We start from the raw sequence: 27,801 nt of genomic DNA, 5'->3' as shown, positions 1-27,801 counted from the left end.
CCAAAAAGGGCTAGGCTCAAAGTCGGCTCAGCAGTTCCGATAAACAAAAGAACATAAAAAACAAGTACAATAAAAAACGTAAATCAAAACCCTTAGCGTGCGTGGTGCTGGTGAACTTTGAATCTGTTATTCATGGCTAGGGTCTTAAGGGGCTCGATGTGGAGGCTGAACAATGCGGCGCCACCACAGAACAAGAAACACTAATCAGAGCAGGGACTCTGCTCTGTACGTTCACGGCAAGACACTGAGCCTTAGGAGAAAGGAAGCCCTTGTATATTTCTTACCAGGGGTGTACTTGAGCACCATGGACTGTGTGCGGGGGGAGGCGCCCAAGGCGGCCGTTGGTAGCTAGATGCTGCTGGGCAAGGCCGGGAGAGACGCCAGCCCTGCTCCCGATGTGTGCTCAGCAGCAGTGCCCTCAGAGAGAGGGTATGGAGGGCAAAGGATACCTCTGTTGGTGAAGGGAGACATAGGAGCAGCGATAGCACCGGAGAAGCCCTAGCGCCAAGCCTCCATCTCGTCCCCATAATAACAGCAAACTCAAATCAGACGTGCACATTCCCAGCGTCTCGTGAGTGATGTGCATGTGCTGAATGTAAAAAAAACAGCGATCTGGGAGGGGTGGTGGGGCGGCAAACACGCACAGGGAGATAAGCGCAATATAAATTATATAAACAGCGTCCTGCGAGTGGTGTGCCCGCGCTGGCACAGTAATACTTTATCTCTCTGTCTATCCGCCTGCCTGCCTGTCTGTCGGTCCTGTGTGCCTGTCGTCTGGGCGGCTGCCTCTGGAAGAGTCGGCTGTAGGGTCGGTGGATGCGCCTTTCTCTTTCTTGGTTGGTTGGTCTATTTCCATACATAAGTATCTATCTATGCAGCTAGTTTGTCCATAAAATAGATGTCTGTATGTTTATAAGGCTGCATGAACATATTATATAGGTATATTTCATATACATAGTTGTTTCCGTTTAGCGCCTCCCTGGCTTGGGGCCGTTTTGTGCGGTGTGCTGCTCTGTGAGGCGCTGTCTGTGTCGACGGGAGAGTGGGGAGAGGCCACATGGGTACGAACGTGCGTGAGGCACAATGGCTGTGTGCGTATAATAAACGTGTGTATTTGTAACAGAGCGGGTCTGTCGTCTTTGCATGTTTCTTTCTTTTCACACGATGTGTGTGTCGGTGGGCAGCGCACATTACATGTTTTTCAACAACAAGTACATGGACCAGAAGCGGAGGGGCTCTGGTGAGAGTTGGGGTCAGAGGCTTGCGGATTAAGGAGGGGGGGCGGGAGATGGGGGTGGGGGCACCCCATCCACTGCTGAGCAGAGCCCAATCACAGCGAGATACAGGTTGTGCGCTGCACTTTGAGAATCTGGTGGTGTGAAAGGGGGAGGGGGTTCTGTCTGTACGTTATTCACCTGTGTACAGAAAGAGAAAAGTGTGGCTTAAACAGAACCAATGCATCACCGCTGCTATGTGTCACAAAGATTTGCATCTCCTCTGCAGTCCTCGGAACTCACTGATGCTGGGAACAAAGAGATTGCAATCTTTACTGCCGATCTTTACTGCCGTGCGGCCCGCGAAAGTGAAAGCAAACGAGTGCTTTCAGGCCTCCAAATGGTGCGCACGCCCGGCCGACGCACATGCACTGTATTTGGAGGCCTGAAAAGCCACTGTTTGCACTTCCAAAACTCGCTTACTATAAGTCTCGCCAGAGCAGCGCTAAAGCGCTGTCTCAGGCGAGACCTAACAAGCATTGACATAGCCAATAGGTCTCGCTTTTGGGACCTTATAAGTATTTAGTTATGCAGCACAATATCCTTGGTGCAACGATATTAACTGTTGCATGGTTAAACACTTATAAGGGCCCAAAGGTGAGACCTATTGGCTATGCCAATGCTTGTTTTTTTATTATTATAAGGACAAGCAGTGCTATCAGGCTCCAAGAGCATGCATGGTGGCACAAGCCGGGCACCCTGTATATTGCACAACTACCAGCTAAATGAAGGAAAAGGTTACTTTAACCCATAATATCTGTGTGTTGCAGGGTCACGTTCAGGATGTGTGGACGATAGTGCAGAGTCCTGTTTGCATGAGGATTTATTTGGGCAATGGCATGTCGGATTTGCAGAACCAGGATATTTTACAAGTGGGCTTAGTATTTCCAAGTGCTGACTTAGGGCAAGGGCGTCGTCATGATGGAGTATATCCCTTAAGTATTGTACATCCACAGAATTTGACACAGTTGATAAGGAAACGCATTTTAATTTTTCTACAGCAGTGTTTTGGGCGCGGGGTATATCTCTAAGCTTATCTTTCCCACTATTTTGTTTTGTGTGCTTAAATGAATGTTCAATGTATCGATGGCCACAAAACTAACTGTGAAAACAATCTGCAATACTTGTAAACTGATAGTCATTCGAAAAATATTTTTACAAATGAACATATGCTTTATCATTGCAGCGTACTGAAATAAAAACATTAATATGCTGCTTCCTCCGTGTCTTTGTTTAGTTTAATTGTTCCATGTACAGTTTATTTGTGCAAATCGGCTAACCTTGGGCAGCTGCTTTTGCGCGAACTATTGGTACGGACATCATCGTTTGTAGGTTGCTGAGGTGCTCATGAAGGGTGGTCTAAGCTTCAAAACCCACATAAGTGGTTTGTGGAAGTGATATGAGGAATGACCAAAAGGAACTGTGAGTGAAGTCGACATGGGAGGGAACGAAGCACAGATAGGAGGGTGGGTAAAGTTTAAGTCGATCACAAAGGGAAACATGGTGAGCACTTTCGCGGCCGCTTTGATGTTCTCAGTGGCCGCGCGGCTCACTGTGAACATCAAAGTAGCCGCGAAATGATCATGCAGGCTGCCAAATGGTGCGCGCACCCTGCGCACATGCACTGTATTTGGAGGCCTGGAAGCACTAGTTTGCACTTCCAAATCCCCCCGTTTACTAAAGCTCTCGCGAGAGCAGCGCTAAAGCGCTGGCTCAGGCGAGACCTAAAAAGCACACCATCGCGCCGAAGTCATACTTACCTGGCCACGTTTTGTATGCTTTAAGGGAGGAGGGAGATGCAAGCAGAGCATATGGTGTGCACTTTCGCGGCCACTTTGATGTTCTCAGTGGCCCCGCGGCTCACTGAGAACATCAAAGTGGCCGCGAAAGTAATCATGCAGGCTGACAAATGGTGCGCGCGCCCGGCGCACATGCACTGTAGCTGGAGGCCTGCAAGAAGCACTAGTTTGACTTCCAAATCCCGCTTACTAAAACTCTCTCCAGAGCAGCGCTAAAGCGCTGGCTCAGACGAGACCTTAAAAAATCACGCGTGTAGTGTGTTCTAACACTTGGAATTCACCTTTCATAATATCACGGTCTTCTTTTTTATTTATGAATCGATATTTTCTTGTGGGCGGATAGTTTTGTGTAACTCTTGGCGTAGCCATAATAAAACAAGAATTTGTAAAGCCAATAGCTCTTGCTAATGCGATACCTATTGTCAATGCCTTTTAGCTATGTTTTTACAGCAGAGGAGCTGCTCTGCAGCATGCTTAAAGAAAGAGAAAAAGAAAGCGCTGCGAGGCGGCAAGCGCTGGCTGTGTCAGCATGTTTTATGGTGGGAGGTTAAGGGGCAAGCAACGATGTGAGAAGGGTGAAGGGCTGAGGGGGCATCAAAAAATAATGTGGGAGGGTTAAGAAGCAACAAGGCAGGACAGAAGGTGGCAAGAAACGACTGTAAAGTGATGGAGCCCTAAACTCCCATGCACTACGAATGAACACACAGACACGAGGAGTTAGATTGTGGAACTAGCCCAGCAGGGCATGTGTGCCCAGACCCTTTTATTAGCAGGGTCACATGTCCTGTGACACCTTTGATGGATGGGTGTGTGGGGTGTTAGTGTAAGCCAGCCGTGGGAGAGTGGCTGGTACAAACCAACAATTAGGAACAGTAGAACAGTGACCAGCCAGTCACTACAGCGACAACGTGGGTGTAAGACGGATCAAGAAGCAACAATGTGGGAGGGTGGTGGGACGAGAAGGGGCTAGAAGCAACAACGAGGGAGGGGGGCGGGAGTGGACCAGAAGTATCAATGCAGTAGTGGGCAGAAGGGGACTGGGTTCAAAGCAGCAACGCATGAGGAGGCAAGAAGAAACGTGTAGGGGAGCCGGATGAGAGGGGCCATGAAACAGCAACAACAGGTGGGGCAAGAAGCATCAATGAGGTTGGGGCTTAAGAGGGCAAAAAACAACAATGCAGGCAGGGCAGGGAGAGACCAGACAGGAAGCAACACAGGAGGTGGGGCACAAAGCAAGAGTGCGGAAAGGGGGCAAGAAGCAACAGGGAAGGAGGCAGGGCAGGAAGAGGTAAGAATCAACAATGCAGGAGGGTGGCAAGAAGCAACAACGCAGGAGAGGGTGGTCGGTGAGATGGGGAAAATGCAAAAATGCTGTAGTGTGAGGGATGGGGCAAGAAGCACCAATGAGGGAGTGTTGTGGAATGGAAGAGGGCAAGAAGCAACAAACAGGAGGGGGCGAGAAGTAACAATGAGGGAGAGTTTGGCCTGGGAAAGGGCAAGAAGCAACAACACAAGAAGGTGCCCGATGGGAGAGGGCAAGAAGCAACAATGGAGGAGAGGGGTGGGATTGGAGGGGGTAAGAAGCAACAAAGCAGGTGGGGGCAAGAAGCAGCAATTTGGGAATTGGGCAGGACAGGAGAGGACATGAAATGACAACATGGGAGGGAGCATGTCACAACAACGCAGGAGAGGGGCTGGTGAGACGGGGCGAGAAACGGGATGAGACGGGAGAAGCAAAAAAAAAGGGAAGGGGTATATCCAAGCAACTATGTGGAGCATGACGGGAGTGGTGGGGGGCCTGCAAACACATGCACTCTTGCAGAGATCTGCCTACAACCAAAAGAAAAAAGCAGATACTGAAGCGCAAGTAGATGAAGAACACTAACAATGAAAACAGTACTTCGACTGTGCTCCTGGGGCGGGACATGAAGCCGCCACATGCTGAACAAAGATAAGCAAGGAAAAGAGTGACAATGAAGACAACCAGTGGTAAGCAATGGGGAGGATCGAAGTCCCCTGAAAGAAAAAAAATCTTGCAAGCGACAGCGCATGCGCTCTCTCGAGCGAGACCTAAAGACAGCCCATTGTTTATCCATTTACTTTTCACTAGAAGCAATGTAAATCTTCCTCAGCCTTTGTACTTGAAAGAAGAGGCGTTCTTGTAACCAAACCGTAGGGTGCTTATTTTTTCAACCTTAGAAGGATAATGCACTAAATGCAGCATAGTGATGTCATTAGAAGGAGGGGAGGGGGGCTTCATGAATGTAGTGTCCATAAAGACCCGTCACAGGACAGCACTCGCTCCTAGAGGGTTGTCACTCACCCACACACCCATCCTTACACAGGTGTCACATGTCAGGTGACCTTATAATAAAAAGGAGTAGTGTGCATGTGCCTGCATTCCACAACTGCAAGCCAGTGCCTGTGTGTTGCCTCTGGGCAGTGAGGCCTGGGTCGCTCAGGTCACTCCACAGTCTACAAACGAGAACCTGATGCTGCAACCTCAAATCCGCTAATGTTCCCCAAAACCTGACCCCACCTCCTCCCAGACGAGCTGAGTGTGAGAGGTGAAGGAATGAAGCATGGAAGCTGAACGAATGAAGCATGGAAGCTGTCCTGCCAGGAGGCACTTGGGGGGACCAGTCCAGGCCATTACCTGCAGCAGCGTTACTGTGTCATGGCGCTTGCATGCGGAGAGAGCCATCATGCCTTCCAGCCTGCCAGCAGCAGAGGGACGCGCATTAAAAAAATAGTGAGTCGCCTAACACCAATCCTGGCTCGTTGCCAACCTACACTTATTAGTGCAGTGTCCCAATCAGATAAGTGTGGCATAGTTGCCTGAGGGCAGACCTTAAAAACTCACTAGAAAGTCCAGAGTACCAGCTGCTGCCTGCGATTTGTGTCATCCTTGTGAGAGAAGACTTATTTCCCTGTGTGCTGATATTATCAACGCACCCAGAAGCACATACATCTCTGTAAAACTGAAAAAGGAGCCTCTGATCTGACCTATATTGCTTTTTAGTATGGCCTCCTAGGGTTCATTTGCAAAACAAACCCCCAATATCAGTGTCGTGCACCAAAGTTGATAAAAAATATATATTTGTATTATTTATAATCTTCATATTAGAATATTTTATGCTTTTTTATATATATATTTTATAATTTTACTACTATTCATTGCTTATAAAAGTTAATTGTCTACAAATACATATCACAAATAAATAGACAAACAGTTGCCAAAGTGCCAACAATACCTCTGACGTTTTAGTATGCGATGATTCTCAAGCAATTTAAACATTTAATATCAACACATGAACAGTGGTTTAGCACATGAACAGAGGATTTCATCACTGTAACCTTTACCCAAGGACTGGTAGACTCTGCCATCAACCAAAGATGTCCTACTGTTCCTGTGATCTGGTTACTGGTCTGAACACTGGCTCATTGGTCAATAGTCATAGTGCCAATATCGGCAACAGTAGTCAGTTATCATGCAGCAAAATACATCAATAAGCCACACGACACCTTGTTAGTGGAGAAAATTGCTGCAGGTTTATTTGCATAACAAATATGCCAACATGGTGGGTCAAGAGACTGCCCAGTGGGCGGGGGACAGTATATGTACCCCTGTCCCTCCTCCCACTACCGGAAGTGGCCGGCCGGAAGTCCCCCTGGTCCCACGCCCAGGGAGCCTAGAAGGCCGACTCCAGTGCCTTCCTGTGGCACTAAGGCGGCCGCCCTGCTGAGGGTCCCCTACGTGGCCCCCCGGTCAGCCTTGACAAGCTAAACAGTTTTCTTAATTACGCAAACATTTTTTTAAAGGGACACAATCCTTCACTCACACGTCATCACAGGGGCCTCGTTCCCAGCTCCATAATAGCTCAAGGCAGGCTCATTCTGAGCTCTTGTATTTTTTGGGAGGGCCTTTTTATGTACGATGTGAAAGATTAATAGGTTAATTTGGTGTTAGTGTTGGTAAAATAGAAAGCGAGTTATTATAAAACAATCATGTCCAATATAAGAGTAGACACAGATGAGGAATGGGGTAAGTTGTATTTATTAGGATAACACATCCTGCCGCACTTCTCAAACCCTGCGTGGCCAGCAGAGAAGCTACAGATTGACAGGGAAAGAGGGGGAGGTGCTAAGAATGCCTCACCAAAACTGGCCACTCACACCCTGCCTGGAAGGGTTCTTATCTCCCTCCTTCACCACCTGCCTTTACTCCAGAGCTGAGGGCAGGGGCAACAACCTGCCCTCCCACACTGCCCTTGGAGGAGACATTGGTGCACCCCCATGGAGGGCAGTGGTGGGCGTCTTGGAGAGGCCTTCTTGGCCTCTGGAGGTGAGGTAAAGCCTTGGTGGTGAGGGCGAGCGCTGTTGGGGCCGGTGTCGACTCCCACCACGCTAAATGTGTATTTGCTGTGCCCCAGGGTCTGGCTGGAGCAGTCTTGGCTGCCTGGGCACCTCCCAGTGGCTGGGACACATGGGACCTGAGCCCTAACGTGCTCTTCCTTGTCCTCCCGGCCTGCTTACCCCTCTGACACAGGGGATGAATGGAGATGGTTCACATATGCAGGGGGCTTCACTTAAAACGGTGCTCGGGAGGCCCCTCAAGCTATGGAGCATTCTTCGTCATGTTAGGGATCACCATTGACAGACTTACACCGGTGTTACGTTTGTTTTATTTTGTTTTCTCTTGTTGAACTAGGTTTCATCTAAATGGTTTTGAGAGGAATGTAGTGTCCACGAGGTCACATCTCAAGATATTCCCTTCTCCTAGAGGGCTGTCTCTCACATCCCCACACTCGTCCCTACCGTCCTACACAGGCATCCCACGTCACGTGACCTTTGCAATAAAAGGGAGATTGACGCACGTGCCCGCATCCCGTTTAGCTGCAAGGCATCTTTGATTTAATGTTAAACAGGGTCCCCCCAAAATCATCTGTCCCTGCTTCCATAACATAAACAGCAGCAGGGGAGTACTAGTTTTACATAACATATAAAAAATGTTTTAAAATAAAAAAACAGCCTCTTGCCGCCACTCCCACTCCTGCTCCATTTACCCTCTGCATTTACCTAACCCTCTCCTTCCTCAAACTGAAACAAAATCCTGGCCTCTGATCATAACCCCTCTCCTCGGCCCACTGTTCTAGGCGGGGCCTTTCAGGCGTCTCTCGCGACCAGCAGTCTTCCCAGCTGTACATGCTGCCCGGGGGCTGTGCGTAGAGTGTGGCACGCGGGCAACGCTGTTCAGCACAAAGCGGAAGAGTAACAGTGAAACACTGTAGCCGTTCTGATTGTAAAAAGCAAGGGCCACTGATGAGGCCGGGTCGCCTGCAGCCAGGAGCGTTACCAAAGCCCTCAGCCAGCCTCTTCCCATCCAGCCCTGCCAAGGATCCCAGGCCTGATGCATTGCCCCAGCCTCCAGGCCAGGCTTGTTCTATGAATTCTGGGACTTGTAGCCAATAGTGCCAATATCCGCAACATACCCCTACGCTACTCTGCTCTATGCCACTCCATTCCACAACACACCACTCCATTAATTTCTGTGCAACTCCACACCACTCTACTTCACGCTACACCACTCCACTCTATGCCATTATAATCTACTATATGCCACTCTACTCTACACCACTCTACAGTGCAACACAGAACTTTACTCCACACCACTATACTCGAAGACACTCTACATCACTCCACTCCACACCACTCTACTCTATGCCACTCCACTCTATGCCACTCTAATCCACTCTACTCAACTCTATGCCACTCCATGTTGCTCTATCGCATGCCACTCCACTCTATGCATCTGTTTTCTATGCCACGCCACTCTACTCCACTCTATGCAACTTCACTCCACTCCACGCCACTCAACTCTATGCCACTCTAATCTACACCACTTTACTCTACACCACTCCACTCTATGTCACTATTCTCCACTCTACTTTACGCCACTCCACGCCACTCTACTGCATGCCACTGTATTGAGCGCCACTTCACTCTTCACCACTCCACGTCACTTTTTACTCTACACCACTCCACTCTACTCTGTGCAACTCTACTTAGTGCCACTCTACACCACTCCACATCACTATAATCTATGCCACTCCACTCTATTCTGCACTACTCTACTCTACACCACCACACTATACTCCACCCTATTCTACACCTCCATGTGGCTGCTTTCCCCCACCTGTCTCCGTGTTGTTGATTGCCCTCGCCAACTGTCTATGCTGTCCATGTTCTTGCTCGCGTTACTGTTTTCCACCCCAAATACCGTCACACGGCCAGCGCTAGCCATGTCATAGTGCTTTAAAAAAAAAAAAAAAGTTCAGCAACACACCTCTCCTCCCACCCATTGCTGTTGCTTGCCCCATATCCCTCCCCGTTGTTTGCCCCTCCCACCTCCTTTGTCGTTCCTTGCCCCCACCCACCTGCCATAAAAACAAAAATCACTGCTGCAGACTCCGCTGGCTGCGTCATAATGCTTCTTTTTTCCAACACCGATCGTGTGGCAAGCACACTCTCCCTCCGTGATGCCTACAATTGCACCCTCCTGGGATAAAAAAAAAGCGCTATGAAGCCGCCAGCGCTGCCTGCATCATTGCATATTTTTCTAAACTTTTAGGCATGCTTTACAGCAGAAGCACTCCTGTACAACAGTATCGGATTGGGAAGGCGGGCAGTCGGCCATTGACAGATGGGCCAATGCCTAAGGGTCACCTTTGGGCTGTTTTTTTGTTAGCTCCATCAACCTGCCCCCAGAGCCTTACTGTCTTTTCCCCGCCTCTTGCAGCAACGTTGCACTGTCAGTATTCTGGCCACTGCAGACTTTAGCTTGGCCCCCGTGGGGCCGGGGCAGACGCTTAGAAGCAGTGTCTCACTTCCCTGCTGTTAAACCGAGGTACCTGGCTGGAAGCAGGTTATGCCACAGTTGAACCATTCTCACGTTAGCTCTCCTGGAGCAGCAGCATCTCTGTGCTTTACTTCTACCCTCCCCTGCCAGGCCATCGCCCTGATGCTATACTTGGCTGGGGAGGTGGAAGCGTAAGTGAAGGGGCCCGCTGGGGGCCTGGTGTTGGCACTTCAGTGCCAGAGTCTTTCAGGCCTTGGTAGGGGGGGGGTGTATGTTTGCATAGGCCTCACTGTGAGGTATCTTTCACAGAGAGAAAATTTGAGTGGATGTAATGTTAGGGTCAGAGCTGCTGAATTTGGAAATAGGTTTGAGTCGCAGCCTCAGCTCAACATCCTGTGATTCTGGGCAAATGACAATAATCTTCTGTTTGCGCATGTTTTAAGAGTCTGCAAAGTCTGGAATAATAATAAAAGAGGATTCTCTATACGATAATAAAAATTTTACTATTTCTTCTTGCCATGGCTTTTCTGCCTTTTTTTTTAGTTTTTAACTATCTGTCATGGATCATTGAAGCAGCTTTAGACCACATTTTGAACTCCAATCACCTTATGTTTATTGTTTAACGTACATATTGATCAGAGGAGAAAATACCAGCAATAGGCAATTTTCCAATTTTCCTACGACCAGGACATTAAAATACCAGTAATGCTGGTTAAAAAATGGGCAGGTGGGAAACATAGCCACATCAGGAGTTGTGGCCTTTGGGCCACTTTATTTCACTTCACTCGCCCAGCCAAAAGGTAGTGCATCTAGCTTTCACCAATGTTTCTGGCTCTATGTGCTTTAAAATATGTATTATATAAAATATTTCTCTAAAAATGAGCCCAATGAGATTAGTCAAATGCTGTTTTATGAATAGGTGAAATCCGGGAATGTGGGCCACTTTTTTAAGGGGTGCCCGGCCGAATTGTGAGCCCAATCCGACCCTGCTATACAACATGGTTAACAAGCATTGGCAAAGCCAATAGGTCTCGCTTTTGGGACCTTATAAGTATTTAGTTACGCAGCACAATATCCTGTAACTGTTGCATGGCTAAACACTTATAAGGTCCCAAAGGCGAGACCTATTGGCTTTGCCAATGCTTGTTCCTGGATGGGAATCAGCATCATCAGTAAAATGTGCGGTGTTTATTTCTGCTGTGCTGTTTCCATGGGAGAGATCAGAGCCGTTTGTAGCAGGCACCGGGAAAGGGGCTGAGCAGCCTGGCATGCCATGCAACATCTGCTAGTCGCACCGGCAGATGAGGGATTTATTCCAGAGCACGGTACGTGTTTTATCATTCAATGTGCTTAGGACCCCTTTAGAATTTTTTATTAAATGCAGCGGATTTCCGACTTGTGCGTGAGCACGCACTCCAAAGCACCGAAAGGGAGAAGCCGATGTAATCTCTTTAATAAATAATGCTGTTGTTTTTTTTTATGCAATGCAGCATCTGTAGATATTATTTCACAAATTCCCCTTGACATGCACGCACCCAAGGGACATATTTGTTTCTATTTATGATGCAGCGCCGGCTGACCAAAATTCTTAATGATGTGCTGTAATTAGTATTCCAAATGTTTTTTTCTCCATCATTCGCATCACGAAGGAGTGTGTTTTCAAGGCGCGTATTAGACAGATGACTTGCTGCTTCGTTTGCTGCTGAAATTCATAGCAACCTTCAGCGTAAGCTACAGTTTTTTCATCTTTTTTTTGCAAATGCTTTGGAGTTCAGTGCAGGCGGGGTGTAGGTCATCTGCTTGGCGGCAGTTGTTTTTTTGTATTTTTTTTTTATATGGATTGTCAACGCTGTCCCAGCCCCTCCTCCTCTGGGTGGTGCGGTCCAGTCCAGTGTTCTTAGCGGCTTGTGTGCAGGGATGTGGAAAGTTATATGATGCTCTTTGGAGACAGAAACAAGCTTGCACAGACCACAGACAATACCCGCGCTGTCTAATACCAACAGGCAAAATGATGCTGAACTAAATGCGACTGAATACATATTTCATAATATAGACAGTTACATTTGGAACCATTCGCCTAGAAGCTAAATCTGTACTTCCAAAAATAAGTATAGTTTAAAATATGAATCTTTATTAATGTTTCTCTTGTTTACGATTTGCTAACAAGCCCGGGAGTTGTGGAAGACGCGCGGCCACGAGCCGCACTCTGTGGTGGGGGAGGAACGTGGAAGTGGGATAAGGGAGGGGGTGTCAAATGGTGTGCACTTTCGCGGCCGCTTTGATGTTCTCAGTGGCCGCGCGGCTCACTGAGAAGATCAAAGCGGCCGCGAAATAATCACGCAGGCTGCCAAATGGTGCGCGTGCCTGGCGCACATGCACTGTAGTTGGCGGCCTGAAAGCAATAGTTTGCACTTCCAAATCCCCCGTTTACAAAAGCTCTTGCGAGAGCAGCGCTAAAGCGCTGGCTCAGGCGAGACCTAAAAACTGAAAAAGCCCATATCCCTAATAGGCGAGACCTATTGGCTTCGCCAATGCTCGTTCTTGAAACGTCCATTCCATTCTGTCTACCATCTCCTCCCTTTCCACCCAAGCAGAGCCACCTTTTTTGGAACAATCTCTTTCTTTAACATACTCTTTCTATCTGAATGCCCCCTTTCTCCCCTTGAATCTTTGTCTCCCACTTTCTTACTATTCAAGGCAAATCTAAATAACGCCGCTGCCTGGGAGGACTTTACTAGCAAGAGTGAAGCCCGGAGCCCATGTAGGTTGTTGGAATAATAAGCAGCCTGGAAACTGGCACATTCTGGGTGGCCCTGGGATACAGGGAAGAAAAGGGACAAAATGGAAAGGGAAAGCTAGAAATCACATATGGTCTGCGAGTAAAGGAGTCTTTTTATGTGGCATAGTGCGATAGAGCCCAGGGAAGAGTTTAGGGCAGCACTTTACTAACAAATAACTTTGTGATTATGCCCTCTGTATCAGAGGGATGCATAGTCACTGTCAGGGGGCAGGTTCTGAGATATAATTTCCTGTGTTATACTTCTCAGCCTGTTTAAACCTGGAAAACCCTACCCTCTTTTAGCTTTTAGAAAGTTGGCAAGTATGAGGGGCTCTCCCCTGGTTGCCCCCGTCCTCTCACCCTACCTTCTGCTCATGCCTCGAGGATCTGCTTAACATTCTCCTTAAGACCCATATCTGTGAGGATCTTCACGGTGAGTGAAATCCCCTCTTGCTCGGTGTAGCGGTCGTTGATGAGGGTGGCCACATCCAAACACTTCGCACACTCCAGCAGCCCCCACGGGATCCTCTGGCTGCTGTCCGCGGAATTTTCATCTCTCAGCCTCTGCTTAAACTCCTGGAAGTCGTCCCCACCCAGCTGCCTCAGGGCGCTCAGGATCACGTACTTCGCCATGGTCCGTCGTTCGCAGTCTGAGGTATGGCAGGATCCGCGGAGGTGAGCCCCGCCTGCGCGAGCCCCGCCCTGTAGAGTGCTGCGCATTGGAGTCTGCCCCCTGCTCCTAAGGTTTCACACAGGCCAGAGCCCGGCTCCAGGCGACTCTGGGACGGCCATAAAGAGTGGATGGGGGGCCACGAAGATGAAGGGGCAGGGGGCAAATAAAAACCAACTTAAGTATTTCCAAGCTCTGATATTTTTGGTACTTACATCAGTCGACTTTTGAAACTTCAACTTTTGACATTTTAACTTTTTCCATCTTAACGCTATGTCCACCAGCCAACGAGGTTCGTTCGCTCTGTGTGAAGTTACCCTGTCTATGACGCAATGTTTCCGGAAGAAAAAAAATATTTTTTTCTATGTTGGGTAAATAGGTCCTGAGGAAGGCAGAGTTGCTGACAGAATGTATGAGTCTGAATGTATGGCGTGCATGAGAAGGATTGAAGTGGCTGTGGGGGGTTTTAAGAGTTTAACTTATGTTATTGTATATATATTGTATCGTGACACCTAATGAAGGTTTTATGTAATGATGTATCTTGTAATGTATTGTAATAATTTGATGCAAAAGATAACGAGAAATTAAATTAAGAGACTGAATAAGAAAGTGAGGTCAGCTAATATTTACATGAGTAATCTTTTAGGCCGAAGAAATACAAGTTAGCTGGAGTGTTTTCAGGCGAGAGAGTTCACATTTCGCTTTCCCTGCTGTGCTTCCTGCTTTGTGGAAGGGGTGGAACGCTGCATGCAGATGGCCTGCAGCAGGCTCCTGCTTATATGCAGCAGCAGAAACGTTCATGCTGCCACGCATGGCGGGTTATTTATAGGAGCCCTGCGTCATTTTTGCACCACGTACAGTGGTGCATGCGTGATGCAAGGCTCGCAATCCAATTTATGAAGACATGCAAAGCCACTCTGCGTGACTTTGAGTGGGCTCATAAATCATGAGTGAGGCACTGAAGCGCAAATCACTGCATTGCCTTACTCTGCACCCAGGAGGCGTTCCATGGGCATTGCGGTGGGTTTTACCACGCAACACCCATGTAACTTGATGCTGCCCCAGATTCACAAAAACATGTCTATTCTATACCACCTTATGTCACTCTTCTCCACTCCATGCCACTCCACGCCACTCCCCTCCAAGACACTCCACTCTAACCACTCTACTGTACACTATGCCATTCTTCTTCACTCTACGCCACTCTACTCCACTCCAGTCCTCGCCACTCCATGCCACTATACTCTGAGTCACACTATGTCACTCTACTCAACGCCACTCCACTCTACACCACTCTACGACTACAGCACTCCAATCCAGTCTGCACCACAATATGCCACTAAACTCCACACCACTTCACTCGATTCCACTCTACTCTACACAAATCTACTCTATACCACTCCACTCAGCCATTCTACTCTAAGCCACTTCATGCTACGCTACTCCACCGTATTGCTTATATACAGTGCATTCCTGTCCTTTCACTTTGGCCTACAGCAGCGCAGCAAGGTTTCTTGCTGCGCTGCGCTGCCCTACGTCAAAGTCTCATAAATAAGCTCCATGGTCCATTTGCAGCTTTTCATGTTTTTTTCCCCTTAAAAACACGGTCAGCTTTGCAATGTGCAAAGCATTGAAGTATAAAAATGCAGTGCAGTAAACCCTGCAACTACCTTTGCATGCACCTAGTTAATACCATAATGCAGACTTTACCATTATTTATCCTCCCTTTCTACGCACATTCACTAAAAAAACACAGAGTTAATAAGTGAGTTGTGGTTTGGACAAAAGCGGAAAACTAATGAAAGTCCCCAGTTATGGTGACCAATGCACATAACACAGGCAATAACTGGTGTTGCCGTCTACTCAAAATGCACTCTCTACAGGGCCTGGGTCTTTCTCTCGTCTGTTTGGAGGCCATCTACATTTTCTTGGCTGAGATATTGCTTTTTTGCCATTCTAGCCTCTAGTAGCCTTACCCGTAGTGGTGACAACTCCAGAATTCCCATCCCCCCTTAATGAAAGAAGTAAAACAATATGCTTGAGTTGCTAGTATTAAGTTGTCTGGGTGTTTTATACATATTTGGCTTACAAATGTGTAAATAGTACTTAATGTGTAGCAAGTGATAAAATAATCTTTACTCTACGACACTCCATGCCTCTCTACATCATTGTAATCTACGCCACTGTTCTATACTTCACTCTACTCTATGCCCCTCTATGCTACTTCACCCCACTCAATGCCACTCCTCTGTACACCACTGTACTCTATGTCCCTACACTGTATGCCACTGTACTCTACGCCTCACTATGCCACTCCACACTATGCCAGTCCACTCTAATCAATGCCTGTTCACCACACTGTACTTAATGGCACTTCACTCAACTCTACCGCACTCTATTTTATGCCACTCCACTCTACACCACTATACTCTCTTCTATGTCCCCTTTCCAAAGCGACTCCACTCCCACTTCAAACTATGTCACTCTACTTTATTCTACGCAACTCTACTCTATACTACTCTACTCCCTATTCTATACAGCACTCTACTCTACGCCACTCAACTCTATTGTATGCTAATTCACTCTACTCTACCCAACTCTACTCTATGCCGCTCTACTCTATGCCACTCTACTCTACCTCATGTCAAGCCACTCTATGCTGCTCCACTCTACACTACTTCACTACACCGTACTGTATGCCAATCCACTCAACTCTGCTCTATGCCATTCTACTGTGCACCACTCTTTTCTATGCCACTCCACTTCACTCTACTCTACACCACGCCACTCTTTGCCTCTCCACTTCACTTTGCTTTACACCACTCCACTCAACTCCACTCAATGCCATGTCATTCTACTCTATGCCACTCCCCTCTAGCCTACTCTACATACTCCCATCTACTCTACACCACTCTACTCTACTGTGCACCACTCCACTCTATTCTATTCTACGCCATACAACTCTACACCCCTCCACTCTATATCACTCTAATCTATCCCACTCCATGCTACTCTTAGCCACTCTACTTTACTCCACTCCACTCTACACCAATCCACCTTACTCTACGTCACTCCACTACACTCTATGCCACTCTACTCCACTTCATGTCACTCTACTCCAAGACACTCCACTCCAAGACACTCCACCCCACACTATGCCACTTTACTCTACGCCACTCCACTGTATGCCTCTCCTCTTCACTCTACTCTACACCACTCTACTCCACTCCACTCAATGTCACTTTACTCCATGTCATGCCACTCCCCTCTACTCTACACTACTCAACACTACTCCACTCCACTCTCCTCCAGTCTACGCCACTCAACTCTACAACTCTCCACTCCGCTCCACATCACTCTATTCTACACCACTCCTCTCAAACCCACTCCACACTACTCTATGCCATTCTAACCTTACCCACTCTATGCCACTCCACTTTACTGAATGTCACCCCACTATAATCTACGTCACTCTACTCCACTCTATGGCACTCTACTCTACACAACTCATCTCCATGCCCCTTCACTCCATGCCTCTCCATGCCACCCTACTCTATACCTCTCCACATCTTTCCATGCCACTCTACGCCACTCTACTGTACTCTATACCACTCCACTCTACACCATTCTACTCTATACCACTTTACACCACTCTACTCCATTCCACTCTATACTACTCCACCATATGCCCCTGCATGCCACTGTACTCTACACCAGTCTATGCCACACCATTCTAAGCCATTCCACTTTACACAACTCCAATCTACTGTACACCACTGTGCACTACACCCCTCTATTCCACTCTATGCTACTCTGCTGTATGCCAATCCATTACACTCTACACCACTCCATTCATTTCTGTGCAATTCCACACCACTCTACTTCATGCTACACCACTCCACTCTATGCCATTATAATCTACTGTATGCCACTCTACAGTACAGCACAGAACTTCACTCCACACCACTATACTCTAAGCCACTCCACATCACTCCACTCCACACCACTCTACGGCACTCCACTCTATGCCACTCTAATCCACTCTACTCAACTTTATGCCACTCCATGTTGCTCTATCGCATACCACTCCACTCTATGCAACTGTTTTCTATGCCACGCCACTGTACTCCATTCTATGGCACTTCACTCCACTCTACTCCACTCCACTCAACTCTACGCCACTCTACTCTACACTGCTTTACCCTACACCACTCCACTCTATGCCACTATACTCCACTCTACTACACCACTCCACGTCACTCTACTACATGCCACTCCATTGAGCGCCACTTCACTCTGCACCACTCCACGTCACTTTTTACTTTACACCACTCCACTCTACTTAGTGCCACTCTACACCACTCCACATCACTTTAATCTATACCACTCCACTCTATTCTGCGCTGTTCTACTCTACACGCCACCCTATTCTACATCTCTTCACTCTAATCTACGCCATTCAATTCCACTCCAATCCATGCCATTCCCCTCTACTCTACACAACTCTACTATACCCTACACCACTCCACTCTACTTCACTCTACTCTACTCCAATCTACACCTCTCAACTCTACGCCACTCTACGTCTCTCCCTGCCACTTTACTTTACTCTACATCACTTCACATTATTCTACGCCACTCTACTCTATGCCACCTTATGTCACTCTTCTCCACTCTTCTCCACTCCACGCCACTCCACTCCAAGACACTCCACTCTACACAACTCTACTGTACTCTTCGCCATTCTACTACACTCTACACCACTCTACTCTACTCCATTCCATTCCTTGCCACTCCATGCAACTATCTCTGAATCAAACTACGTCACTCTACTCTACGCCACTTCACTCTACACCACTCCATACCACTCCAATCCAATCCAGTCTGCACCACAATATTGCACTAAACTCTGCTAGATTTCATTCGATTCCACTCTACTCTACATAAATCTACTCTATATATACTACTCCACTCTGCCCCATTCTACTCTAAGCCACTTCATGCTATCCTACTCCACTCTATGCCACTCTACCACATGCCACTCCATTCTATGCCAGTGTATTATCTGCCACTCCACTCTACTCCACCCCAATCTATGCCACTTCACTCTTCACCACTCTATGCCACTCCATTCTACACCACTTCACCCTATGCAACTCAATTTTATTCCATGCCACTCAACACTACTCTGCTCTACACTATTCCACTCTACACCACTCTTCTCGTGCCACTTCATTCTACTCTACATCACTCTACAGCACTCTATTCCACTCTACGCCGCTCCACTCTGAGCCATTCCCCTGTATGCCACTCTGCTCTACTATATGCCACTATACTCCACTCCATGCCACTCTACTTCACTCTATTCAATACCACTACACTCTTTGCCACTCCACGTCACTCCACTCCACTCCAAGACACTCCACTCTACACCACTCTATAGTACTTTATGCCCTTCTACACTTATCTACTTCACTCTGTTCCTTGGCACTCCAAACAACTGTACTCTGTGTCACTCCACACCACTCTACTCTATGCCACTCAACACCACTCAACACAACACCACACCACTCTACTCCATTCCAATCCAGTCTACACCACTATATGCCACTATTCCCTGCACCACTTCACTCTGCCCTACTCTGTGCAACTCGACTCTACGTTACTCCACTCCTAGCCACTCCTAGCCACTCCACCCCGTTCTACTCCACTCTACACCACTGTACTTTATGCCACCCCACTCTATTACACCCCGCTATATGCCACTCTACACTATGCCACTCCATTCCACTCTACCCTACTCCATGCCACTCTTCTCAACTCTACGTCACTCCACTCCATGCTGCTTCACTCTATGCCACTCTACTCTACAACACCCTACTCTACTCTATGCCACTCTACTCTCTGCACTTTACTCTCTGCCACTCTACTCTATTCCACTCTACTCTATGCCACTCCACTTTATGCCAGTCCACTCTAAACCACTCGACTCCTACGCCACTCCAATCCAGTCCACACCACTCTGTCGCTATACACTGTGCCCCTTCACTCTACCCAACTCTACTTTACGCCACTTTACTCTATGCCACTCCACTCCACTCTACACTACTCCACTCTATTCCACTCAAAGCCACTCCACTATGCCACTCCACTCTACGCCACTGTAGTCTATGCCATCCCACTTTACTCCAACCCACTCTCTGTCACACTACTCTGCGCCACTCCATTCTACACCACTCTATGCACATGATAAATGGGACGTGCATTGATGTAGGCAGGACCTGCCCACCGGGTTCCAAAATCATACATAATCCTTGTGAGAATAAGTAAGGGGGAGTAGTGGGAATAATTTTTAATGACAAATGGAAATTCACCACTCTCACTCTAGATGAGCTGGTAGGCCCCGAATTAATGAGTCTCACACTGAAAGCTGAAAAATGTGTTGCCTTCTCTGGAATCCTTTGCTACCGACCTCCCGGTCCTAGGAGCTCTTATCTACGGACATTTATAGAGATCATTTTTAATATGGCCTTTTCCCACACTAACTTTTTCTTATATTGTGCGACTTTAACCTATTGACAGAGGGGGGCTTATCTTTACCCTTTGAGGAACTACAAGGTTCCTGTAAATTTCTGGGACAACAACAGGTACTCCGTGGCTCCACCAACCAATGTGGTCACATCTTAGATAGAGTCGCGTAGAGTCCGGTGATGTAGAGTGGCATGGAGTGGCATAGAGTGGTTCAGCATAGAGTGGAGTAGAGTAGAGGGATGTAGAGTAGAGTGGTGTAGAGTAGTGTGGAATAGAGCAGAAGAGAGTGGAGTGGTATAGAGTAGATTGGCATAGAATAGAGTGGAGTGGCATACAGTAGAGTGTCATAGAGTGAACTGGTATAGAGTAGAGTGGTGTACAGTAGAGTGAAGTGGCACAGGGTAGAATGAAGGGGAGTAGCATAGAGTGACAAAGATTGAGAAGCAAGGCATGGAATCGAGCAAATTATCATAGAATGGAGCGGTATAGAGTGGAGTGGCATGGAGTGGAGTGGAGTGACATAGAGTGGCATGGAGTGGCATAGAGCAGAGTGCCATAAAGTGTGAATACTTTCTGCCCAGGGATAAGACAGCAACATACAGACTTCTCTCCACTCCCCACCTCTCTGCCGTTTCTCTCAAGGATGTAGATGCCAAGACTGTGGGTTAGGCTACAGTCAGAGAAAGGGAACATTCTTATAGAGTGTCCTCAGTAATTAAAGCAGCTTTACACTTTTATGCTACTTAAAACAGAAAACAAGCCAAGATTACCACACCACCAGCCCTGATAGACACCCAAGCCAGAACAGCAGGCACCTGTCCACCAACCAAGGAATTGATTCCCTTACCTACAGTGACCAATGTTAAAAAAAACCTGAGACCTGCTACACACACACACAAATAGGATTAAAACATGTTGGTGCTAACGTAAGGCTACACTAATATTCAGTGGTGGCCGCCGCATATCTAAAGTAGTAGGATGGCCACGGGGGAGGGCGGAGTGTTGGGAGGGGGGCAGAATCAATTTAAAAGTAAAAAAATAAAAGACTTACCTGCCGCTCCCGCTGACTGCCTCCTGGCTGCTGTTCTTGTCTGACCAAAAGGGGATGGGCCCTCAGGGCACAGGCTCCACACCCAATTCAGACACTGCTCTCATAGCATGGGAGCAGCATCAGGATTGGTCTGAGCAGCTTCGTTTGCCGCTCAGACAGTGAATTGGGGCCTGTGGCTTTTTCTCCAACCCATCTGTGTAACCCTCAGATTGGCAAGGAGTGAGTGGACCCCCACGCCTAGGACCCATACGATTCTGAAGCATCTGGGAATTGCAAAAGTGAGTGCCTAGTGGAGAGCCATTCAGCCCGGTCCTGTTTCAGGACCAATTATGCTGCTAATCTCCTGCACTATTCTGTACTTCTCATTGGGTTTCTGTAAACCTGTGATCAGAGAGTTGCATGAACTTCCAATCAGTTCCTCCAAAAGTACGTCACTCAGTTTATCTTCAATTACAGGTGTCCTCTAACTGTTATGTTAAAAATATTTATAGAGTGCACGTACACCATACCATTTCTTGGTGCTAGATATAGGGGGTAGCCTGCTTCTCTTTGTCGCTGTCGCTTGTGACGAATTGTATAATGGTGTTGCTGAATTAATGGCACCTGGTTTTAGTACTAAAATAGGACTGGTTCTGCTCTTTTTTATTAATCTGATATATTTCTCTCTGAACTCACACACTTCTGGGTTCACTATTTCTTTCAAATCAGAGGGTATTTTTTCAACTGTCATTTCTGAAACCAATCCTACAGCTGTTTCTGGTTGGGCCATTTTAAACTGTACATCATCGTCTGATATTCAACATCATCCGGTGTACGGTAAAATGTGCAGTTTAACTTGCACCACAAATGTTTTCCTAACAGGCTTAGAGTGCTTGAGTTACAAACAACAAATTGGTAATTTTCCTCAAATCAACCTATGTTTACTGCAATCATCTTTAAAACTGAATTTGTAATATCTTTAAAACTCTTACAACTTAATCCTTTTTCCTAACTAAGGTAGGTCTGGAAAATCCACAGTTTTCACACTGAATCTGGTAATATCAGAAATGTTGGTGCTAAAACTTTCACTTTCAAATACAACAGACTGTTGGAACGGGTTCTGATTTTGATTCTGAAAAGAATTCAAATTTGCTTTGGACAACTGATCTAAATTAATTTTAGGGTTTCCCATATTTCACAGGACTATCTGGGCTTGGAGAACATGTATAATTGGGACCTGTTTCGGATTTGACATTTGCATTTGCTAAACTGTCACATTTCACATCTGCATTTCTCCCTGTATTTGCATTTACTGCATCAGGTTTAAGTCTACACTTCTTCTTCCAATGCTCAGATTTGTCACAAAGATGGCAAAAGTCAGTTTTCTTCAGCATTGCAATATCCATACCCGAATTTGGACCAACCAACTCTCTTCTACCTCTGTCCTGTGAAACACCAAATCCTCCTTAGCACCTTGTACTCCTGCTTATGGAAATACACCTTGAATCTCACCTTCATTCCTTACAAACAACCTATTCTCAGTCAATAAATAACTTTTTTTTGGCCGTTGCAGCCATAAAGGTAACAAATGCAAACAATACAATGCAGACATGGTAAAACAATAAAATTACAATATCAGTCCGTAGCGACATGTGTATTTTTCCTTTGAGATTCGAAACATCCTAATACTCCGGGGGTAAAAGAAGACTACAAACGTGCATGAGCATTAAGTGTAGGAGATTGATAATCATCATATAAAAGCAAGTACCTAGGATTAGTAGAATCAGCCTAACGCCCAGTTATTGAATCAGGGCCTTAAAAGTGGCAGTGCCTAAAGTGCAAAAGAAACCGAAGTTTAATTACAAGTTCCCAGAAGCTGATTCAACTCTGACCATCTTGTGCAAATATCAAAACAGGTTAAAAAAGCAATAAAAACAGCGAAGATTACATCTAAGAACTGTAACAGCAAAAGTCTATGCCGTAAGATTTATCGGCATGACCTGTCATGCGGGTACAGTTCTAAGATTAGTTCAAAGCTATACAAATAAATAGATGATACTAAAGCTGCTGTTCGAGTGCTACTCACCAGGTGGACAACCTTTGGAGCAGAATGTAATACGTGGCCGTCCTGCCGCGGAGTGTGCACCACCCCGTAATGTTATGGGGGCCACCCAACATGGTAACTATCGTGTTGGCAATGTGGGCCAGCAGCGGCAAACAGGATTGAGGATGAGTCCACTTGCAGGGTCCATATAGGACAAGATTTGTGTGATATCCGGACCCCATTTCCCACAATGCACAGTCTCATTCGAGCCTCCCATTGGCGGGTGTGCAATATGAAAATGGCGAAGTGGGTTCAGCGTTTGCACACAACGTCTCCGATCAAGCCTCTCCAGAGAAGCATATGCAGCTTCAAAGCGTGTCAGGCAATTCCATTACGGAGCGGCTTCTACAAGCGGATCCTCGTCCCAGCCTATCATAAATAAAGCTGCTGATCGAGTGCTATTCACCAGGTGGACAACCTTTGGAGCAGAAAATAAATAGATACATGTATAAGATTATTTAAAAATATTAAAATCCAAAGGAGTTACATCAGTTACATGGTCAGTGCATACCTCCTACCGATCCACATTTTGCCTAAACATTTAGCCACAGCACAGACAATTAGCATGCTAGAATCAGATATTAAGATACATAGCGCATCACTGTTATAGCGGGTACCTAGCTGTCTACAGACAGGGGCTATCCACCTAGATCTCAAATGGTGGTACCTAGGGGATGCAAAAAGTATGTGACTCGGCTGCATGAGAGCAGCCAGGACAGAACTGGGATGTGAAAGAAGGTTGGCACCAGGTGTTAACAGGAAGGGAACCAAATCTGAATTGCATGTAGAGTTTCCTATCCTGGCCATTTGTAAGAAACTCCAAATATTGCTCAAAGGTGCCTTCCAGTTTGAACTCCATAAAATCAAGTGTCAGGCGGCCCCCAGATGGATGAGAGAAAAGGGACTGCACCACCCAGTCCCAGAAATATTTCTTAATCTGGGCTTTGGTTTGGAAGAGATTCTTGAGTGTCGGTGTCCCATATGCCTTCCATCCCTAGAGTAGACATCAATGATTTCACCCTGGTTAGCCAGCCAATTTTCTTATAGCGGTCCAGCGCATAGACTTAGTAAAAAAGAAACAGCAAATGGGTGTAGCTCAGGAGTGTTTTTTAAACATAGCCAAAACAGCAAAGGGTGTAGCTGTGCTTTATGCACAATCGCGAATCTACCCATGTAAAATCTCAGCGGTTGCAGGGGGTACTCTGTGGGAGAGAACAAAGTGATCTCAGAAATGTATTTACGGTCACTAGGAGTGCATCCAGTGTTTCAAACCCCTAGTGTTCCGCCCCATAAGGTGCTGCTCCCACTGCTTTGTGATCGTAAATGCAAAGGGGGGCAGCTATTGGCTTGCTCGACGAGATCTTCTGCTCCTTGATAAGAGCCCCTGAGATACGCCTTAGCTGGAAGTTCTGTCTCTTAACATGATGTCTCCAGGAGAGGTCGTCAGAGAGAGTGACACCCAAGTAATCAAAGGTGCTCACTCTCTCTAATGGTTTCTCCTCTAGAAACAGCTTCCCCTTAAAGGATCCGTTAGGGTTGATCATTAAGAGCTTGGTCTCTGCGGTGTTTATCGCAAGACCTCTTAGTGCGCAACAAGACTCAAAGCATTTTAGAAGGGATTGCAGGCCACTCTGCTTCTTAGAAACTATCAAAGTGATGTCTGCAAAAAGTAGGGTTGTCACCTTAACCTCCCCCCCCCTCCAGGGTCGGCGCATCAGCTGGACTCTCAGCTAGATAGTGGACAGCACCATTAATGAAGAGTGAGAAGAGAGTGGGGGCCATTACACACCCTTGTCGGACCCCTCTATCAACCCTAATCGGGTCTGACAATTGACCTTGGTTACCCCAGCGTACCCTTGCATAGTAGTTCTCATGCAGGTGAATGGTCAGTGCTAAAATTTCAGGTGGATGCCAATTTCCTTCAAGACGCACAAACGTTTGTGTCTGGGAATAAGGTTGAAAGTAGACCGTAAATCAGTAAAAGCTACATATAAGCTTCCCTGAGAGATTGTCACTGTCTTCCAAGTTAGTAATAGGAAGTGAAAAACCTGATTGACAGTGCTGACTTTCTGTCTAAACCCGACTTGAAAAGGTTGTTGTCTTCTATCCAAGTTTGGATTTTCTTTAGGAGTGCTCGGGCAAAGACTTTTTGGGCACAGTCAATCAGCCTAATGGGTCTATAATTGGAGGGCAGCGAGTGATCACCCTTCTTGACCACTGGGATTACCTCAGCCCCTTTCCATGAGGACGGAATTGTGGAACCGGCGGCTATTCCATTGACCAGGGACAGAATATACAATGATCAACTCTCAATGTTTCTGAGAAATAAGTCGCCAGGGATGGCGTCCGGCCCAGGGGCTTTGGATCAAATAATTGCATTAATACTGGATCTCATTTCTGCTAAGGTGAAGAACCCAACAATCTCAGAGCTGTCATATCCGACTGTTGGGTCTACGTTCACATGGACAGGCTCTCCAGTGTATAGAGACGAGAAGTGGGGATACCATTCCTCTACGGCAATGTTATTGTCAGGTGACTGGGTCCTATTTTCCTCTCCCCTAGTTACTAAAGGCCAGAAATGTTGTGTGTCTTTTTTTGCACAAGCATCTCTGATCAGTGACCAATGCTCCACTTCTGAATCCTTTTTGGCCTTGAGAATTGCTTTCTTGTAGGTTTGCCTGGTTTCCCTCACCTAATTTACATTATTTGATCGGATTGCAGAGGCCAGTTGGGTTCTAAGGTCCCCGCATTCTCGTGTGTACCAAGTAAACTGCAATTTTGAACTTTTTTTCCCACCCTGTGAGCGACATTGTATTTTAAAATAAGTGGCCAACAAGTTTAAAAAGTTAGTAGTATGGCAGTCAGCAATCTTGGCAACATCACCCGGGGGTTCTGCCAGACTTAGCATCAGTCTGGTACTAGCCTCCAAGTTGGTGTTGATTGGAACTAACTTCTCCTGGCCCATTGCTACACATGCCCATTTAAGACACCTATTATCATTGGTGGAATGAACCACCCTAGCGGCGAGAGTGACATCAGTGAAATGTGCGCGTCTAGCCCAAGGAGAAATTAGGATTAGCTCAAGGGGATTCTGGTCGCTATCTGTGGTAGACCCTACAACCATGTCAACAACATTGGGCCATAATCTCAGGTCTAGCAGAAAATAATCAATTCGGCTCATATTGGTGCTCCGGTTGAAAGTATTTGCTCCTAATTTATCAGAGTTGGTTCGCCCATTAGTAGCCCTCAAACTAAATTTGAGTGTTATAGGATTAAGCTGCAGTGCCATTTGGGACCATTTTTTCATAGGAGTAAGTCCAAAGGGGGAATGAGCCATAGCTCCACCTCCACCTTACTTCCACACAGGTCCTCCTGCTCTAGTGGTTCAAAAGTGACATTAAAGTCTCCTGCGACTATTAATGGTAATTAAGTATCTCAAGCGTCTAAAAGATTCTCCAACTCCTGGATGATGTATGCCCCGCTTTCGTCCCTCTGGCGTACACATTATAAAGATCTACCCCCAACCCTTTTTCTGCCCTTATCTGGACAGCTAATATATCTGGGCTGTTGGTCTTAAGTTCTCTGACAGAGCAATGGAGATTGATTTTTATTAAGATTAGCAAGCCTCCAGCTGGACGCCCAGATTTATTAGTAATCGCAGGGCGATGAAATGTGATGTACCCAGGGATAAAGATGTGCGAGGGGGACCACATTTCTACAGATTGGATCCAATGGGCAAGTGCAAGTTTTGTTCTCACCCCAGCAGCGTTCCATGACAGTAAAGAAAGTTCAGTCATGTGATCTCTATTACCTAAAGCTACAGGGTATTCACCCTCTCCCACATCTCCTCCCTGAGATCCAGTCTGGTGTCCCGCGGGACTGCCCCCTCAATGCGGCCACTGGATGCGGTCAGGCATCCATCACCAATTGTAGTGCACAAGGAATTGACTAAAGGTAAGGTTGAGACATCTAGGCAAATTCTCTCGGGAAAGTGGGACATTGAAGTGGAAGGATATAATAGAGAGCCTGATGGCAAAAATTGATGTAGTAGTCAGTCATTTGTATCAAGATTCGAGCCAGGGCTCTGCTGTTGTACCAGGCTGTGAGTGGTTGGCAACAGTGAGCGCATTAGTGGGTGATATTTTATCTGTATATCCGTGCGGTTAGAAGGATTGAACCTCGCTTCCAATGCAATTAAATCATGGGCAAGGTTCGCATCACCAAAGAACAGCTCTATGCAATGTGTCAAGGAATTGGTTCTAAAAATCCTTTTGACCCCTTAAATGTCCTCCCTGATTATTGAACAGCACCCTTTCACATGGCGTATCCAATGTATACCTTTATTGATAAGGGGGTCTTCGTTTTCATGGTTAACAACAGTCTGGGGACATTAGTCAGAAAGATACTCTTAGTGGGTCCTTGTGGTAAGACTCTCCTGCCGGTTATAGCTCGACGAAGGTGAGCATCAATGTGGGTAGGGATTGGGAGATAGCTGGTTGACAACTGGACTGGTGCACGACTGCGAACGGTATTAGCATAGGTGATAGTGTTCCTAGGCATAGGGTCAGAGGGATTTTTGCGGGTAGGATTTACAAAAAATCCTTGGGATGGAACACTTGGACTATCAAAAGTAGTAGTGTGGATCAATGATTTTACGGTAGGCTGCTTAGATGGTTGGGCTTCGATATCACCTTTGTTTAATAGCAATTTGATTTGTTGCATTAGCTCTTGGACTGCCTTTTTCAGAAAGTCTAC

At 46.8% G+C, this 27,801-nt stretch overlaps 1 protein-coding gene across 1 annotated transcript in view; it reads right to left on the bottom strand.

Moving 5' to 3' along the window:
* LOC146811758 (apoptosis-associated speck-like protein containing a CARD) overlaps positions 1–13,363 on the bottom strand; it is a 42,068-nt gene extending 28,705 nt beyond the window's left edge. Inside the window, exon 1 of the transcript XR_014965833.1 lies at positions 13,077–13,363. The gene's annotated coding sequence lies outside the window, so the exon portion shown is untranslated. The remainder of the gene's footprint in view (positions 1–13,076) is intronic.
* Between the last annotated feature and the right edge of the window lie 14,438 nt (positions 13,364–27,801).

This window comes from Triturus cristatus, chromosome 7, assembly GCF_964204655.1.
Source record: "Triturus cristatus chromosome 7, aTriCri1.1, whole genome shotgun sequence".
NCBI classification, from domain to species: domain Eukaryota; kingdom Metazoa; phylum Chordata; class Amphibia; order Caudata; family Salamandridae; genus Triturus; species Triturus cristatus.
Note: the sequence above shows the minus strand (reverse complement) of the source record. Positions and strands in the feature narration are given on the sequence as shown.